The sequence below is a fragment of the Leuciscus leuciscus genome, assembly GCF_965113295.1.
Source record: "Leuciscus leuciscus genome assembly, chromosome: 8".
Classification (NCBI taxonomy): Eukaryota; Metazoa; Chordata; class Actinopteri; order Cypriniformes; family Leuciscidae; genus Leuciscus; species Leuciscus leuciscus.
The window spans coordinates 9,319,750-9,337,028 of record NC_138732.1 but is presented as its reverse complement, the minus strand read 5'-3'; positions in this window follow the sequence as shown (position 1 = coordinate 9,337,028).

Sequence of the window (17,279 nt, the reverse complement as noted above, 5' to 3'; positions counted from 1 at the left end):
AACTTGGAAAGACAAACCCATTTAAATCATCCAAAAACACCCCATCTGAATTCAAAACAAATATAAACCACAGAAACACCTCGACGTCACCGTGAAAAAGTTGCTTTCTGATTAAAACTCATAAGGAAGGAAATTAAACAGTACATTGACATATATCCGACGCACTTTGTTTCAATATTTGTCTCAACACAAGCGCTGTCACACATGGATGGAGGCAGAGGAACAAGGGGGGAACATGAGACCACAGGGACCACGGCGCACGACCCTGAGATGACCCTGACATAACCGTGGTGAGTGAGAGACAGAACGCAGAGTCTCAGAACACACTTACAGGTCAGCCGCTAACACAGCGTAAACAATCATTCAACCCCACGGCTTTCTCTGCGACTTCTCTCTCTCTCTCTCTCTCTCTCCCTCCCTGTGTTTTCCTCCATTTCTTTTTTTGCTGCTGTCTTCTGGGGCTCCATGTTGTCAACACCAGCAGTTTCTACCAGGTAATTGATGGGTGTAGAAAAATACGTTCTAATTTCACCCCATCAGCTCCTCCATGTTTCTGTTGACAATAACTCATAAGCATGCTACATTCATATTCACAGCAATTAAACATCCATCTTGTCCTTTCTTTATTGTTTTTTATTCCACTTGTGTGAAAAAAGGCAAAAATATAAAAGCTGTTCAAGAAATCTGTTTATAACATTAAAATGATTATTATAAATTAATGTTTGGATTTTTTGTATTTTGTAATATCTCATTAGCTATTTATTTGAAACTACGCATGAATATTAAGTAACACTTTGTATATGCAACTTTTAAATGTCAGAACTTTATCGGTATGTGCACGGATCAGCACAAATGTTGCAGAATATGTATTAACATTTAAAACATTATTGTAAAGTGCTGAGAAAATGTAATTGCTCAGAAATTGCTCTTTCATTGATCGGAATATTTAATGCATATATGCTTCATTCGAGTATCATCTTCGTCATTTTTTAGGAAAGAAATGTGGATTATACTGTTTTGGTCTTGGAAGATGAATTCACATTGAATGATCGAAATCTCTTATTTTTGAATGCTGACTTTGTTATACCGGCAATTTTGTACACATTTTTAGACTTTTTTTCTGATACTTCATAGGAACCAGATGGGAGATTACCAAGGTCTTTTTCCAAGGAGAACAATTTTTGTGTATTTAATCTCATTGCGGTTTCAGAGAAACAATTAAATGAAATCAAAACAAATTTTATGTGTGACTTTTCTTTCCAGTGGGTAAATAACATTTAAAGAAATAGTATGGTTTACTGAATAATTTAATAGATTTCTAAATATATTCTATGCACAACAAAAATGCACTATCAAATTACTAATGTTATTGTAAGTACTGTAAAACTCAAATTCATCTGTACAAATAAAATCTCCTTCAGAAAAAGCTATACAGTAAATAATTCCAATTAACTTTTGTTTTGTGGCTGGCAATGGTATATTTTTGCAGAAACTGCAAAAAGTACATTTTCATGTCCTATTTAGAGTCGAATAAACAAGCAGAAACAGGATTTTTCAGATTACATTTTTGATTTTCCTGATCGTCTGTGAAGACCTCGACATAAAACTAAGGGACCTCCCGAATCCCTTGCACGGAGAATTGACAACAATCCTTTCAGCCAAACTCACAACAGATTAAATAATGCATGACAGACGCTGTATTCATGCTCTCTCTCAGCTCTATCACTCTGACCTGTCGGATTGTCTCAGGACACTTACCAGAGGCTGAAAGAGAACCAAGGCTCTTTATGAAGTCAGTTTGGAGTGAATTACATGCAGAATGGCAAAGAGGTGATTATTTTTTAGCTGTTGGCCTTCGAGGTGAGCAGGGAGAACTTGCTGATAGCCAAACAACTTCATCTGCTTACATGATTATAATTGCTGCATGTGGGACCGCAAATGGTGATGCAGACCCCCCTCCCTCTCCTCTGCAGAGGGGGGCGCAATGCCCAGGGTAATACACACCGCTGGCAAATGATTGGAGAGAGCGAAAGAGAAATGTTATCATCAACGGCTCATGTTGCATGTAAAGACAGGAAATATTAAAATAAATAAAAAGTAGAATGCATAATCTACACAGAGATTTTAATCAAAATAATTAGCCTGGCCACTACAGGGACCTGTTTTGACCTTTGTGCATTAGAGCGATTAAAACCTCACCTGTGCGCTGAATCTGAACCAGTACGCCTTCAGATACAAGCCGGGGGAATAAAATACCACTACGTTTTCGGTGCAACAGTGATTGCTTTTGACAGAGAGACATGGCTAGCATATCAGAGCAGTGCGAGTTTAGTTACATAGCTAATCTGTAAATGACCGGCATTTAAACTTAGCACTGATATGTCTGCGTTGTGTTAATGCCGCAGTCGGCAAGTGTTTAAATGTGTGTGTGTGTGTGTGTGTGTGTGTGTGTGTGTGTGTGTGCGTGTGCGTGTGTGTGTGGGGGGGGGGGGGATTGGGGGGGGGGGGGGGGGGGATTGTTGCACAAAAGCAGTAGGCTAGATATATGTATTTGCGTCAATTATGTCTTGTCAATATCACTGACACATGTGTAAGTGTGTGTGTTGGCTCGTATAGCAATATACATTACAGACCAGTTAAGCTCTAAAACAATACACATCTGTTCAATCAACAGTTATTTTTATGACGGATATAGTTAAACATGCTGTGAGATACCTTTAACTTTATTATTAAAGGAAATTATTAAAGGAATAGTTCACCCAAAAATGAAAATTCTAACCTTTGGGTGGTTCATTTCCACCAGAATCATGACTTTTTCCTCGATCCTGATTGATGATGTGTCTGAACATTTTCTTTTTTGATATCTACTTGCGGTCGGGTAGTAAAATGTCAGCAAAACAACATTTATAAATCATAAAGTACACTTCATCTGATTATGCTGTCTTATATTTTTCTGCCATTATAGTGTTGATTTTGAAGATGTTTCATTAAACTTGCAATAATTTTAAAAACAGTTCTAAACATGTAAACATCAATACTCGTTCCATGGAACACAAAAGCAGAATTTTTCAAAAAATTGGGAATGAGAATGAAACTATACATAAAACTATTTTATCTGACTTCAGAAGTCTTACTGACTAGTTTTATGGTTATTATCTTCTTGTTTTTCATCCATTTTAGGGCTTGACAGATCCTGCTCACTTTGAACTGTTAGAAAAAAAAAAATATATATATATATATATATATATATATATATATATATATACCAGCACACAAGTCAGGAATGACGTATGGGTGATCCTAATGACAGAGTTACATTTTTGAATGAAGAATTCCTTTAAACGATTAACTGCAACTTGAACAGTTGAGTCCACTAAACTAAATATGATATGATTAATAAATAAATAAAAATAAAAATAAATACATGATTTTCAAACACATCAAGCAATGTCTAGGAAACCGTCATGATCCTTCCTCATCATACTGGTGGGAAGAAATGAACCGCTCAAAGGAACCAAGAAAACAGCTACACACTGAGAATACATAAACATAGACAATTGTACTTAAGCATGTCTTCTTTATCATTATATTAAGTAAAAATGTGTGAGACAGCATAGGCTGTGGTAGCTTTTTTTTTTTTTAAGGAATAGCTCACATAAAAATGATTCAGTTATCGTTTACTCATCCTCTCGTCATTCAAAACCACGAATACTTTCTTTCCTCTGTGACAGAATTTTAAATTTTTAATAAACTATCCGTGTAAAGGATCTGAGTTGTTATTTCTAATGCTGCGAGTTCAATCTCAAGCACTGGTGACACTGAAGTTGTACCGCTGTGTTTAATGACTAGTTGCTCCAGGACACAATCCTCAACAAGGGAGATGTGGTGACCTAACGGTAAAGGACTTGGATTACAGCCACACAGATTGCAAGTTCAATCCCAAGTACGGTTGGCCCAGATATTACTTTAGAAAGAGTCATTTAACCATTGGTCGCTCCAGGGCAATGTCCCTTATAAAAAAAAAAAACCTGTCGTAACTTAATTGTTAAGGATCTAGGCTGACACCACAAAAGTTTCATTGTCAATCTCAGGTAAGGATGACCTAGAAACTTCAAGTTAAGAGGCTAAATTTAACATTTTCCTCCATCACTATTTTGAGCTGACATCATTATAGTCATCATTAGTGCAGGTGAGCTTGTGTGCTGATGCAATGGGTTATCTGATCTGGGGTGCGTTTCCCAAAAGCATCGTTAGCCAACTATGTTCGCAAGTTCCTTCGTTATCAGCATAGTTCAACAAGTCGGTGTTTCCCGAAACCATTGTTCTAACGAACATTCGCAAACAGCATCGCACAGTTGTGTGATTGGAACGACAGCTCTCGACCTGTGGTTAGAAGTATAGTTTCTAGTTTACATGACATGTGGACTTAATAAATCCTTATCTTGAGCAAAATAAGCAAGCTGACATTCAGTACAACCCGTGTTTTTTATTTAGAATACATACAAATGTCATTTACGTCTTTAAGTTTGTCAAGAGATTTTAAGCACTGTTTTTGAAGATGCGCATGTGTGAACGTGCTCTACTATGTAAGAACGAGCCTATGGGTGTACTCACACTAGGCACGGTTGCCATGAACCGGGCCCGAGTACGATTGTCCCCCCTCCCCACTCCCCCTCTGGCCTGCACTCACATAGGGTTTCAGCATTCGTGCCGGAGCACGCTTACTTCATTATGGTGCGACGGTTTCGGGATAAACAGGAAGAGCGGCGCTCTCACTGAACACAATGGAGTCCAGCACGGTTAGCGCTCACACTGCATGCGAACCGCGCCCGAGTCCAACTGAACCGTGCTCTGGCCCACCTCTTCCAAGCGGGCCAGGGCCGGCTAATCGAGCCGCGCCCGGGCACGGTTCGGAGCACTCACACTAGTCAAACGAACCGCGCTTTGGTGGTCAAACGCACTTGGGCACGGTTCAAACTGGCTAGTGTGAGTACACCCTATGATTGAATCTGGAAATAAAGCAAAATAACTGAGAAAAATGAGAAATAGTCCTCAGATGCCATGTCTGCAATTTATATCAAAACATCTAGCGTTAATTCGATCTCAAACAGTTTCATTAAAAGAAGTTATTACTCCACCACGTGCGTGACGTCATAAACCAAGGTGATTGAATGACCACTTTGCGACACCCATGGTTTTGGGGAACAGTCGTGACCATAGATATCATATATAAACGCTAGATGTCTCGTGCGCGCTGCTGGCCAATGAATCTCGACGTCCGCACGTGGCGGCCATCTTACCACAGGGTGCTCGCTCACTCGTTTAATGGTGCATGAACTTTTAAATAACCATAACTTGCTCAATTTTCTACCGATTTTCAAACGGTTTGGTTTGTTATAAACGTCAGAGATGTAGTTATGACACTGCATACATATGAATAATTATAACATACACGTTCAAGCATTCGGAATTATAGCCACGTTAATAACGTTTGTAAGAAACCAAACCGTTTGTAAATCCGTCAAGATTTCAGCGAGATAAGAGGATTTGTGTGCGTGCTGATCACTCACTTTACATTAAGCCTGCCTGTGACAAGATGGCCGAACGGTGATGCCGGAAGTGACTGCGCCATAAGACATCTAGCGTTTATATATGATATCTATGGTCGTGACTAGCTAGTTGATTTCTCCAACGATGCATCGTACTGTGGTAGTGAAGCAGCAAGTTACGTAGTTGTACGGGAAACGCACCACAGGTGGAGGAAAGAACGGTGTTTCAGATGATGATAACCCCCAAAACACTTAAAGAGGTATAATATATAAAATGAATAAATAATATATATATATATATCCCCTAGTCAAAGTCCATTTATAATTTTTTTTATATTTTTTTAATTAATGCCAAAAACATACCGGTATATAATATAAATAACATTTAAAAAAAAACGTAAAAAGTAAAACCTTCACTCATATGTACAGTAAGTGTTCTCTTCATATGTGCATTTTTAATCCCAAACTGTGGGTTTGCTGACAACTCTAGCTTTAATCTACCCATCCATCAATAACAGCTTCTTTGCAAAACCTAAATAATATTGTGACAAGTGTATGCAAATGATACATTTAGTCCTGGTTGGCTTAGCGTTCACACTGTCTTTTTAAACACCGAACAAAAGAACCGAGAGAACAGAACTACAAGTGTGAACACACCCATGGCTTCATATTTGATTCTTTCATTTTTATTTATTTTTCACTCCATAAGTGCTGCTGGTTTTGTGTATCAAGTATTTTTGTCTTTTCACACCTTGTTGTTTTCATGAAGTTGCACCAGAACATCCCCAATAGGAGAAGTAAAGAATGAGCCGGTTTTACAGACTATCCCACGTTTAACCTCACTATATCCTATAGAAAAGGTTATGTCATTACACTGATTTAATAAAAGCTTGTTAAATAAGGAAGGAGAGTGAGCGTCCCATCCTCTCTCTCCTAATCACCATGTGGGCTTTGATTAGCTGTGGCAGAGGAATCATGGGTGGCATTTTCCAGCCCTGTTGGGTGTCTCAGTAAAATGATTTACCGCTCTTTCAACTTCTTAATTTTTTTTCCCTTTTTCCTCCTCTCATTCCCAGTGGTTTTGATCTATTTTTTGCTGCCTGCCTGCCAGTCGTTTATCACAGGAAGAATGGCTAGGAAAGTTATCTGGCATTAGCGACCAGTGACTAATACCTCAGGATTAAAACAGAGAAAGCCAACGTTTGTCATTTGTATAAATCATGGCAACATGTCACCATTAAAGAAAAAAGAAAAAAAAAACATAATCTTGGTAACACTTACAGATGGAGGAGAGAGAAGTACAACTGGGAGAATTCTACAAGATGGCTGTATTGTAAAATGTTTAATCATAAATTTACTCGGGTTATGGTATTCACAATACACAGAGAGCCAATATATACTATAAGATGGCACGGAAAGTTCTATTCAAACCAAGTCCAAAAAAACATTGCATTTCTTAAAACCTATTCAGACTGAATATCATATTGTCATTATCTATTGTTTAATTTTTTTATTCTGGTTAAATTTTTTTTTTTTTTTATGTTCAGATGCAAAAAAACATTAATTCAAGTATACTTTTTTTTCTCAAAAGAAGAACCATTTGCATCAGACTTGGTATGAATAGGGTTGATGCAGCTATTATGTTATGTTTTATGTTTATGTTTAATGACTTGGTGTAAACAGAAAATTGACTGAGCAAAACATCGAGCCTTCGTTTCTACAATCAGACATGAGGATATATGAAATAATACTTTCCTCAATCTCAAACCTGCACACAAGCTCTCTGCCACAGGCCACTGGTCAAACTCCCATCCTGTATTATTCATGACACACATTCTGCTCTGACAGTCTACTGCCTCTTTGGGTGTGTGTGTGTGTGTGTGTGTGTGTGTGTGTGTGTGTGTATACCTTCCCCACAGCATCCAGTTAGTATTAACACAGCCCAACCTGAAAAAAACAAAAACAAAAACAGATGATTAAATGGATCAACTGAACAGAGAACGTTTGGATGAAATTACAGAGAAATACAAAACATGTTAATCATTTATTATGGTTTTACTATGGTAGTTCCTATGGATGTTCAAATAAAAAAATTTATTGAAAGAGAGAATCTATAAATTTTGCAGATGCAGTTATAGTTTTTCAACATTAAATAATTGTACTTGAAGTTTTTTTTTTTTTTAAAGACATTAAATGGGACAAATTGACTTGAATGTATCAACTGGGAATTGATTGGATCACATATAGGTGGTTGGAGTGAAGGGATTGAATAATAATATTTTATTAAAATAACATTGATGACGTCAACTTTTTTATGTCTTTGAACTTCTGAATTGGAAACTTGTATCAATGTTCTGGAAATTAATCGTATTTCATGTTGACTTTTAAGCAAACATTTTCCATACCAATTTTGGCATTTTATTGACAGCGTTGAAAGTACAAAGAGCACTTTCTTGCACATCAACCACCACAACAAATACCATGTTTACTAAGCAATAACTAAGGCCATTTTTGTGCTCACCTCTTTTATCTTTAATTATCCTGTTCTAATACTCTCCGTTTGTTCATACTCATACAGTAGATTTCCCTCTTTGTGAAGTGCCTTCATGCGTGGTTTAGCTGCTGTGCTAGTCCTGGAATGTTGCACTGACATACGCTTAGCCGTCTAGCCGAGCTTTACATTCACACTCAACTGAACGTGTGCGAGAGAAACATTAGGGACCATTTAAAAAGCACTTTGAGGAGCAAATCCCTCTTGGCAACATAAAGTTCAATTAAGCAAACAACCTCTGCTCGTTAACCCTGCCCCACACCTCACAACTGATCAATAAGGTCATAAAACGTGTGCTAAAAACTAGCCTGTGATGCCGCACCTCTCCTGTAGTTCCTGCATTGTTAGATCTAAAAATAACAAATTAAAGTGCGAATGAGATGAAGAAAGTGAAGCCTTGAACCTGTGAGATGATGATGGCACCTCTTTAGTCCTCCTGGTGCCTTTACTTTTAATGTGAGCATTAGTGCATGGTGTCTCTCTGGACCGCTGCACTTCTCTAGCTTAATTATTAAGAGTGCCGGCTAATGAACTCCAGGATTACTGAGGTGATAATCGCTGTCTTGGTAGGTGCATTAAGTCTTGTTCTATGTCACTGTGCTCTGAGGACAAGAAGAGAAAAAGGGAAACGGAGGGGGAAGAAAAAGAAAAGTGAAAGTAAAGAGTAAGAAAGACAAAGAAATAAAAGTAAAAGACTATCCGCTCACTGCTGCATCTTCTGGGACACGACAGTGTGCGGCTCACGCTCTCAGTGTGAAGGCTGTAACCTGTTAATATGTGCGCTGAAATGATCTTGCGATGCTCACGCCCCACTCACGGAGCATGTGTTAAACAGGCCTAACTTGCTAAAATATAAGTTATTCAATATTAACTTCTTGTCTATAAAACTTTCGTATAAAAGTAAAACAGCTCTAAGGGCTCATGGAAGAATCACAGACGTTTCAGTAGAGCAGCACTTGTTTTGCATTGCTTCATTAAAGGATAGTTTTCCTTGTTCAAAGCCATTGTAAAATGGAAATCTGTGACTGTACATTCTATGTAGAGACATTGCTTAGCTATCAGCCTACAGTAACTATATTCTTTGGCGTAAGAACTGGCGGTAACACTTTATAATTAGGATCAAAATCAATACAGTGCATTAGGGTATATAAAACATTTTTACAGCATTTCTTAATCTAGGTAATTAAAATGTTGTACTTTTGTTAATTTATAGAACGTGAAATGTCAAAAAAAAATTATGGTATATGCCGTATTATCAGTTATCATTAATCTAGAATAAAAAATGCTGTAAGAGTACGGTTCATCCTTTTTTGTGTTTATTTCGTGTTAGCTTTTGCATTAACTGTTAACATACAGAATCTTAAAGTTTAATTGAATTGTTTATTCCAATTTATTATGATGATTATTGTTTTTTATATTCATTATTTTTAATAATCATATTGCTGCTGTTTTATAAAAGCAATAAGACTATCATATTTGTGTACAAATATCAGTTACACATCTCAAAAAAACACATTCGTATTGACTAAATAAATGTCTTGAAAACACAAAACATCTGCCGAATGTTGTTTTAATGTTAGACGGATGTCTTGCAGAGGACCATATGCACTAAAATGAATATCTTCCAGTTGTAAATGCACATATCGAACACATTTATCCATGTATGTGGGAATCACAGGTAGCCCAAATGGGGTTGAGACCGAGAAAAGGGAGAGTATCGGATATTTCACTTGTATTACTTGCAAATATAGACTGACCACATTATTTTATACGCCTTCTGTTAACAGGTATACTGTGCATGAGAGCAATTGAAAATACACGTATGTGACCCAGTTCTGTCCACAGCCTTTCACATTTGCCTTTAATCTATGTGGTGTGTGTATCTGTGTAAAGGCCAGTGTTTGCCGTGTGTTTTACACACCAAGGGCCCTGTCAGAAAAAAAGGGGCCCCTCTGCGTGGGCTTTGACATTTCAGCAGCCTGCCGTTGGTCCGTCCTGCGATCTTTGCACACACATGCGCTTGCAACTTCCCACGATGCCTCTCTGCGCTCCCGCCCACCAGGGACACGCTCCGGTCTCATTTACCCATGAACCCCGGCGTTCTTTCCCCCACCCTGCCACGTCTTGCCACGGACGATTGTATTTTTGATGTCCAGAGGGGCAGTGCTCCGATTTATCATCTTTTAATGTGACATCTCACATTTATCACTCGGGTGTTAGAACACGCAACCGCCATCGAAAATGAGCTTCATTAGCCGGATATTGTGGCTGTAAGTACGTCGGCTAATTAAATTCAAACAGACTCCGCCGACCAGAGAGGCAATTATATTATATGCACACAACATGATGAAGTATTCCTTGCTCTGTTAAAGAGGCAGCACAGCATGCAAATATTTGTGTGTCGCTGACCCCTCCAGCGGTCTGACGGAGCCGGCCCAGGCATCGCAGTCTGTTTGATTGTGTTAATTTGGCTTTTTGAATAATATATCAGGCCTACATCACAGCCTGCTTGTGCAATTAAGCACCACCGGAGTCCCGACGATTACAGCCTGTGACGAGAACACCTTACTGTGTATTGATTTATATTAATACTTATTGTTTAATATCATCTCCGAGGGCACTTTGGGGATGGTAAGTGGAATTATAGTTATTTACTTTAAAGTAATGAATTGTTAACCTGCTAAATTCCCGCCCACTGTAAGGTCGGATTGTCCCTAGGTCATGTTCTGATATCTCTGAAACGTTAGCTAAAATCAGAGATGTGCACCGTTTAGAATTAAATTTAAAAAGATTGTTAGATTGATGGATAGATGGATTGATAGAATACCACGTATATATAGTATGTTTGTATTTAATATTTCATCATTTAAAAAATTGTGGAGCATTAATTCTACATCCAGTCATTTAAATTCTAATTCTTCCTCTGTGGTAGGTAGCCAATTCCGTTTAAATTCACACTCAAGAACAGAGTTCTTCAATTGTAAATTAGGCACAACCCTGGCTAAAATGGCATGAACGAAAGCCTGACGAGCTCATAAAGGACTGAAATAAAGATCTAGCCCCTCACAGAATCAACAGTCACATAAAAAAAAAAAAGTAGAACAATTAAGAGCTTTTCCCTGCTTTCTTTTCTCCTCGTACAACAGTTTTGACAGGCTCTTAATGGCTTTTCCACAGCGGAGGGCCCCAGGAATGTGCCGGCTGGGCTCCGGGTAGAGGAACGGCGCAGGACCGGGATGGCCACAGATGTCACGCCGCGGCCTCTCTGCCTCTTTTTCCACTCCATTGAGCTTGTTACAGCCGCTCTCCATACGCACCCTGCCTCCACATCCTCTCACGAACACGGCCCTCTCCACGTGAGGCGGGGAGCCTGGGAGGCCACTGGAAATGGCTTGTGAAAAAGGGCTCCCAGGGGTCAAGTGAAGAGTGAAGGGAGAGAAAAAGAGGAGAGAACGACCCAACACACCTGCAGGACGACCAGGCGCTTTGCTGGCTGGCTGTTCAGGCCCATCCAATAGACCGGTGGTCCTCTTGCCATGCCTTTTGCCCTCGCCCCCTTCCGGCCGTCCACCTGTCTCCCATCATGCCCTCCGTACTTCTCCGCCGGGCACCCCCCAAAATCAACAGCACCTCTTGGGCACAGCCTCCCATTAAAGACATCTGTGCATAGGCGATGAGCAGATAAATCATTTTTGCAGAACAATTTTGATAAATGAGCTGTTCGCTTTGGAGTGCCTGTGCTTCTGCGCTCCTTTACCCCAGTGGTCCATGGCCTCTGTTTCCAACATGCTGCAGGCTTATTTTAAACCCATGTATACACACACTCACACACACACACAGACGCATGCCAAAACCACCTCCTGCCAACAGCAAAGGTAGAGGAAGTTGGAAAGAGCTTTAAATAAGGAAATGTTCTGAGACAAGTATCGCATTATTTGGCAAGTATAACTTCCAGTTAACATTAACAACCTAATTTAGACGTAAATTAACACATTGGGGAGACTGGGGCTAACTGCCACACTAGGAATCAGTCGCAAGGGCTATATCAAATTATAAGGAGTCAAAAGTCCAATCACAAAAAAAGTGTTTTCTCTAGCAGTGGTTTTGTATGTTGGCTTCAAATATCATCATATTTTGCAATGGGTAAAATCAAGGAACACAGTGAAACCACTTTGGGATTCATTATCCCAGTAAAATATATTTAAAAAGTTAGATTTTAACCAAAAGACTAAACTGTTTAAAGGTGCAGTAAGCGATTTTTGAAAAACGCTGTTGAGATGGAACTAAGCACCACAACAAACTTGTAGCCAATCTCTCTCATGATGGGAGAGGAGAGAGAGTGAGCCAATCAGCAGTAGGGGGCGTGTCCACTCATGATGGGAGAGGAGAGAGAGTGAGCCAATCAGCAGTAGGGGGCGTGTCCACTCATGATGGGAGAGGAGAGAGAGTGAGCAAGAGGGAGATTTGAAGAAAGACTGTAGAGACATTACAAAAGAGAAAAGCTGAGATGAATATGACTGGAAAAAGAAGGGTTATAATCAGGCAAGAGCTTTAGAACCCGCGTTAATATTAGAAAAGCTTGAAAACGGCCTGAAAACGGACGTCGAGGTTGTGTTTTTTCTGTTCCATACGTGAGTAACATTGGTTTTGAGTGTGTGCTGCTAACAACGAACTCTTGCTTGTATATACTCTTGTGTACTGTATGTTAATTTTTTGTGCTTCTATGTCGTTCGTCATTATTATTACACTTTATATTATTATATAATGTAAGCATCATCTTCGCTTACATTATTTTGCTTCGCTTCTGCTATAATAAAAGAGACACTCTTGCTTTGCGTGTTCGTGCATTTTGGGGGCGGAGCAATGAAGGGAGGGGTGTGTTTGTTTGGGGTGATTTCAAATATCAACAGTGTACATCAATGATTTTGAAAAATCATATCATATACTGCACCTTTAAGCCCATTGTTTCATATATATCAGGTTGGAGCAAGTTGTCACGCTTTCTATGTTGTAATTTTAATATAATTTATAATCACAATTTCTGTATTCCAAAACATGCACTTTCCCTTTTATGCTATTTTATTAATTGTTTTGCATGTCGTAATTTATTTGAAGTTTAAATTTTTTGAACAAAAATGTACAGAAAATATACAAAAATGCCTGTACAAGTATAAAGAGTGAAAACTATCCCTGGGCTCCCCTATATACAGGAAGAAATGTGTGCATCATAACAAAGTGTAATGATGAAATAAATAAATAAAAAACATCAAATATGATACATAAATATTTTAATATTCCAAGTATGAATGCAGTACACATCCATATTATTTTTATTTCAAAGATATTGTCATAAAAGAATAATTTTGGAGAGGCTCATCTAATATTTCAAATATCGGGAATGTTTTATTCAGCATACATGAACCAGTGTGAGAAATTTACTTTATTTTTATTTTTATTAAAGGCCTGGAATTGATTTTCAGGGGTGTTTTATATGGTTGAGTGCAGATCTTTTCTTACATGTAACATATAGTGTGTCACCAGTATGTTAACTTTAATTTAATTCATTGCAATTATGACTATGAGTAAGGGTATAAACTTAACTGCATAACTGCATCAAGTTACACATTGAATTAAACGTGAAATTTTGAAGCAGAAAAACTTAAATATTTTTAAGTTTTTACAGTGTGGATAAGCCCTAGATGTAAAATGCTATGAAATGTTGCAAATGTTTGATATCAAATAAAACCGGGGGATTCTCTAAGGAGGCGTTTTTGTGCAACCTTCAGTCCTGGTTAATTTCTGACACTGATGTGCTCAGTAAAGAAAAATGCAAGAGAATGGCTGGCTATGATAACTCGCATTTCATTTTTTATTCAATTGACAAGCCCACTGAGCATTAAATCACAGTCATAAACATCTGAAAATACAATCAATGCGCATTAATTATTTGAATCATTTTCTGAAAACCTTAAGAACAAGACATTGTTCTAAGCAAATGAAAAACATTTTTAAAAACATGCTGTTTGTCTGAAAAATTGTCTAAAAAAAAGTTTTTCAGGCCTTTGGAGGAAAGAAGCAGCCAGCGCAATGATGGCACACTTATGCATTTCAAATTACTGCTTTTCTTCACCAGTTCAATTATCCAGGACAATATAACAATCATAAAATAAATTAGGCTTTGCGCTAGAGGGAATTAATGAGGTATCTTTGATGTAATAAAATCAAACAAATATCTAATTAAGCATAACCATTACATTATGGTTAACAATTTTTATTAGTCATTGTTAATGGAATAAATCATTAAGTACTGCACTTAAAGTCGAGAAACACTGTAGCAGAAATTAAACAAGATTTTTTTTTTTTATGTGTTATTGTATTTGATGTGTGGGTGGAAGGACAATAAGGGGTCGATTTCATGTGCTGTGGTGTTTAATATGGTCGACTTGCTGCTTATTTGTACAGAGGATACTGTAGATTTTATGCTTCATTCAGTTATGTTCACAAAAAAAAAAAGAAAAAAAAAAAGCATTTAAATTAAGTTGGATTAAGTTTAGGTTTAATCTTAAATTAATCTTAAATTAAGATAGTTTCTCAAGTCAGATTTCCAACACTATTAATTGGCCAGGTAGACAAATCTAAATGCAGCTGAATTCAGAATAAATAAATTAGAATTAAATTTCATTAGAGAAGCCCGGGGCTGGTTGTCACACTTTTTATTCCAGTGCATTATTCCCTCACTTTTGAAAGTCACTGTCTGTATACGTGGCTAAAAAATGGACAATTTCCATCATCATTTGCCAGGAAAAACACATCAATTCCTTCAGGACATGTTGTCACATATTTAAACAACAAAACAATTAATTAAACAGCAAAAAAAAGAAAAGAAAAAAAAAGAAAAGAAAAGCAAATGGTGTGATTGTGATAAAAAATTAACATTTGTAACATCCTGACAAAGAAAGAAAAGAAAACCCGGTAACACTTTACAATAAGGTTCATCAGTTAACATTATAACAACATTAGTTAGCATGAACTAATAATGAACTGCACTAATACAGCATTTATTAATCTTTGTTAATGTTAATTTCAACATTTAATACTTTATTAAAATCTTGTTAACATTAGTTAATGCACTGTGAACTAACATGAACAAACAATGAACAGCTGTATTTTTATTAACTAACGTTAACAAAGATGAATACAGTAACAAATACATTGTTCATTGTTAGTTAATACAATACCGAAAACCCCTTCTCTATAATGAGAAGAATGCAACCTCTTGGTTAAAAACCTTCATGCCAGTTGCCTTAATCGATTTCTGTGTGTTTTTATTATACGGTAACTTATTTATCCAGCCATAATACAAAATTATGATGACAACAGTTTGGAGGACAGAAATCCCACAAACTGTAATTTAACAGTTTGGAATTAGATGTTTGAAACCAACATACAAAACCAGTAATTGGACATTTAATTCAAAACCTTATGAGATAAAGCCCTTGTGACACTATCTATATCCAGAAATGGGAAATGTGCACATGACAGACTCCATCAGAGACAGCAGAATGGCCATAAAGAGCTCACGTCACTGAGACACTCCCACACACCTGGACCCTGCACACATACACACAATCACTCATTTACTTCCTTTATCTCTTTATCTCACTATCTTGTTGATATTTATCAACACAAATACAATATAAGTTCTCCTACAACTGAGAATGGAAATGACCTCTAATGTTCTCATTTAAAGGCACACTATGCAAGATTTGTACCTAACAGCTTCGAAATCATTTCGATTGCAGAGTCGATGAAGAAAGCGCGGTCGGAAGAGTCAAGGAAAAGAAAACGACGGCTCTGCGTGAGTGGTATTTACGACAGTAACGTTAAATACAAGTACTCCGCAGCGACTCTAGGGGTCGCTGTTTGAGAAAAACGGAAACTGCATAGTATGCCTTTAAAGTAACAAATCTCTTTCAAAAGCTCTTGTACAAATCTTATAAATGTATTTGTATCCTTTCCACCACAGAAACAGCAGTTTGTGCCCACTGTGTGCAGATGTCTGGCTGGTCTGTGACAGTAAGCATACTTGTAGTGGAGTGCAGAGTGAGCAGTCTTCTGCTGAGTGTAAACTGCCTCCACCAGAGGCCTGTGGTTTGTTGTCCTACACTATATGCTAATGGCATCATAATGTTATTTAGATCAATCAATCCTCCTGAGCCCGCTGCATGACTGGATCTGTGGCGCTAAGGTCAAGAGCAGCAGGAGGGAGTTGAATTTGCACAACATCGCTACAACACTAAGCAGCCCCCAAGAGGAGCGGACTTTCTCAGTTTGACTCTCTCTTTATCTGTCTGTCTTTCTTGCTCTCGCTCACTCTGTCCGTGTGCCTTTGCAAGACTGGCCTTTACCCCTCTCTCTCCCCGCATCAAATCAGAAGGCGATGTCAGCTCTCCCACAGACCCTGCTGGGATCACAGTGACCACTGGCATACTCTACCAGAGCAAGGCCTTATGGGAACTCAGAGCGTCCGGATCACATTCACTGACTTAGTACTTTCACTGACCAGCCTTTATGTCTCTGCATCTGTAAGTGGGGGCAAATGTAACTATGGCTACTAATAAACATTTGAAGAGGTGATTTACATAACAATTATCCACAAAATAACATCGGTAGTTTATAAAAGTATAAAACAGAGCTCAATATTAAGGCATGCAACATTAATGGTAGTTTATAAAAGTATAAAACAGGGCTCAATATTAACGCATGCAACATTAATGCTTTTTCGGAGAAACTGATTTTTTGAAGGAGAATTTTCCTTGCCCAACCGGACAAGAAGACTGATTAAAACAACAATAACAAAACATAACAATAGATAAGCGCCGAATCTTCTGCCACCAAAATGTTTGTACGAGAATGATTCTGATTGTATTACATTCAGTGAAAACTGTGATTGAAAATTGTATTGACGGTAACAAGGTCGCACCATTTAAGATTCTCGTGGAGAAATCAAAACATATGAGTGGAACAGGACACACAAAGAAACTCATACCGCGGTAAAAATTCTAAATGTTGAGTCGATATAGCTAAGCAATATCACATGACCAAGAATGCTGCTTTCCAGAATATCATGACGACTGCAGTTCAATGAACAAGTAGTTAATCTTAAGTCATTTACATTT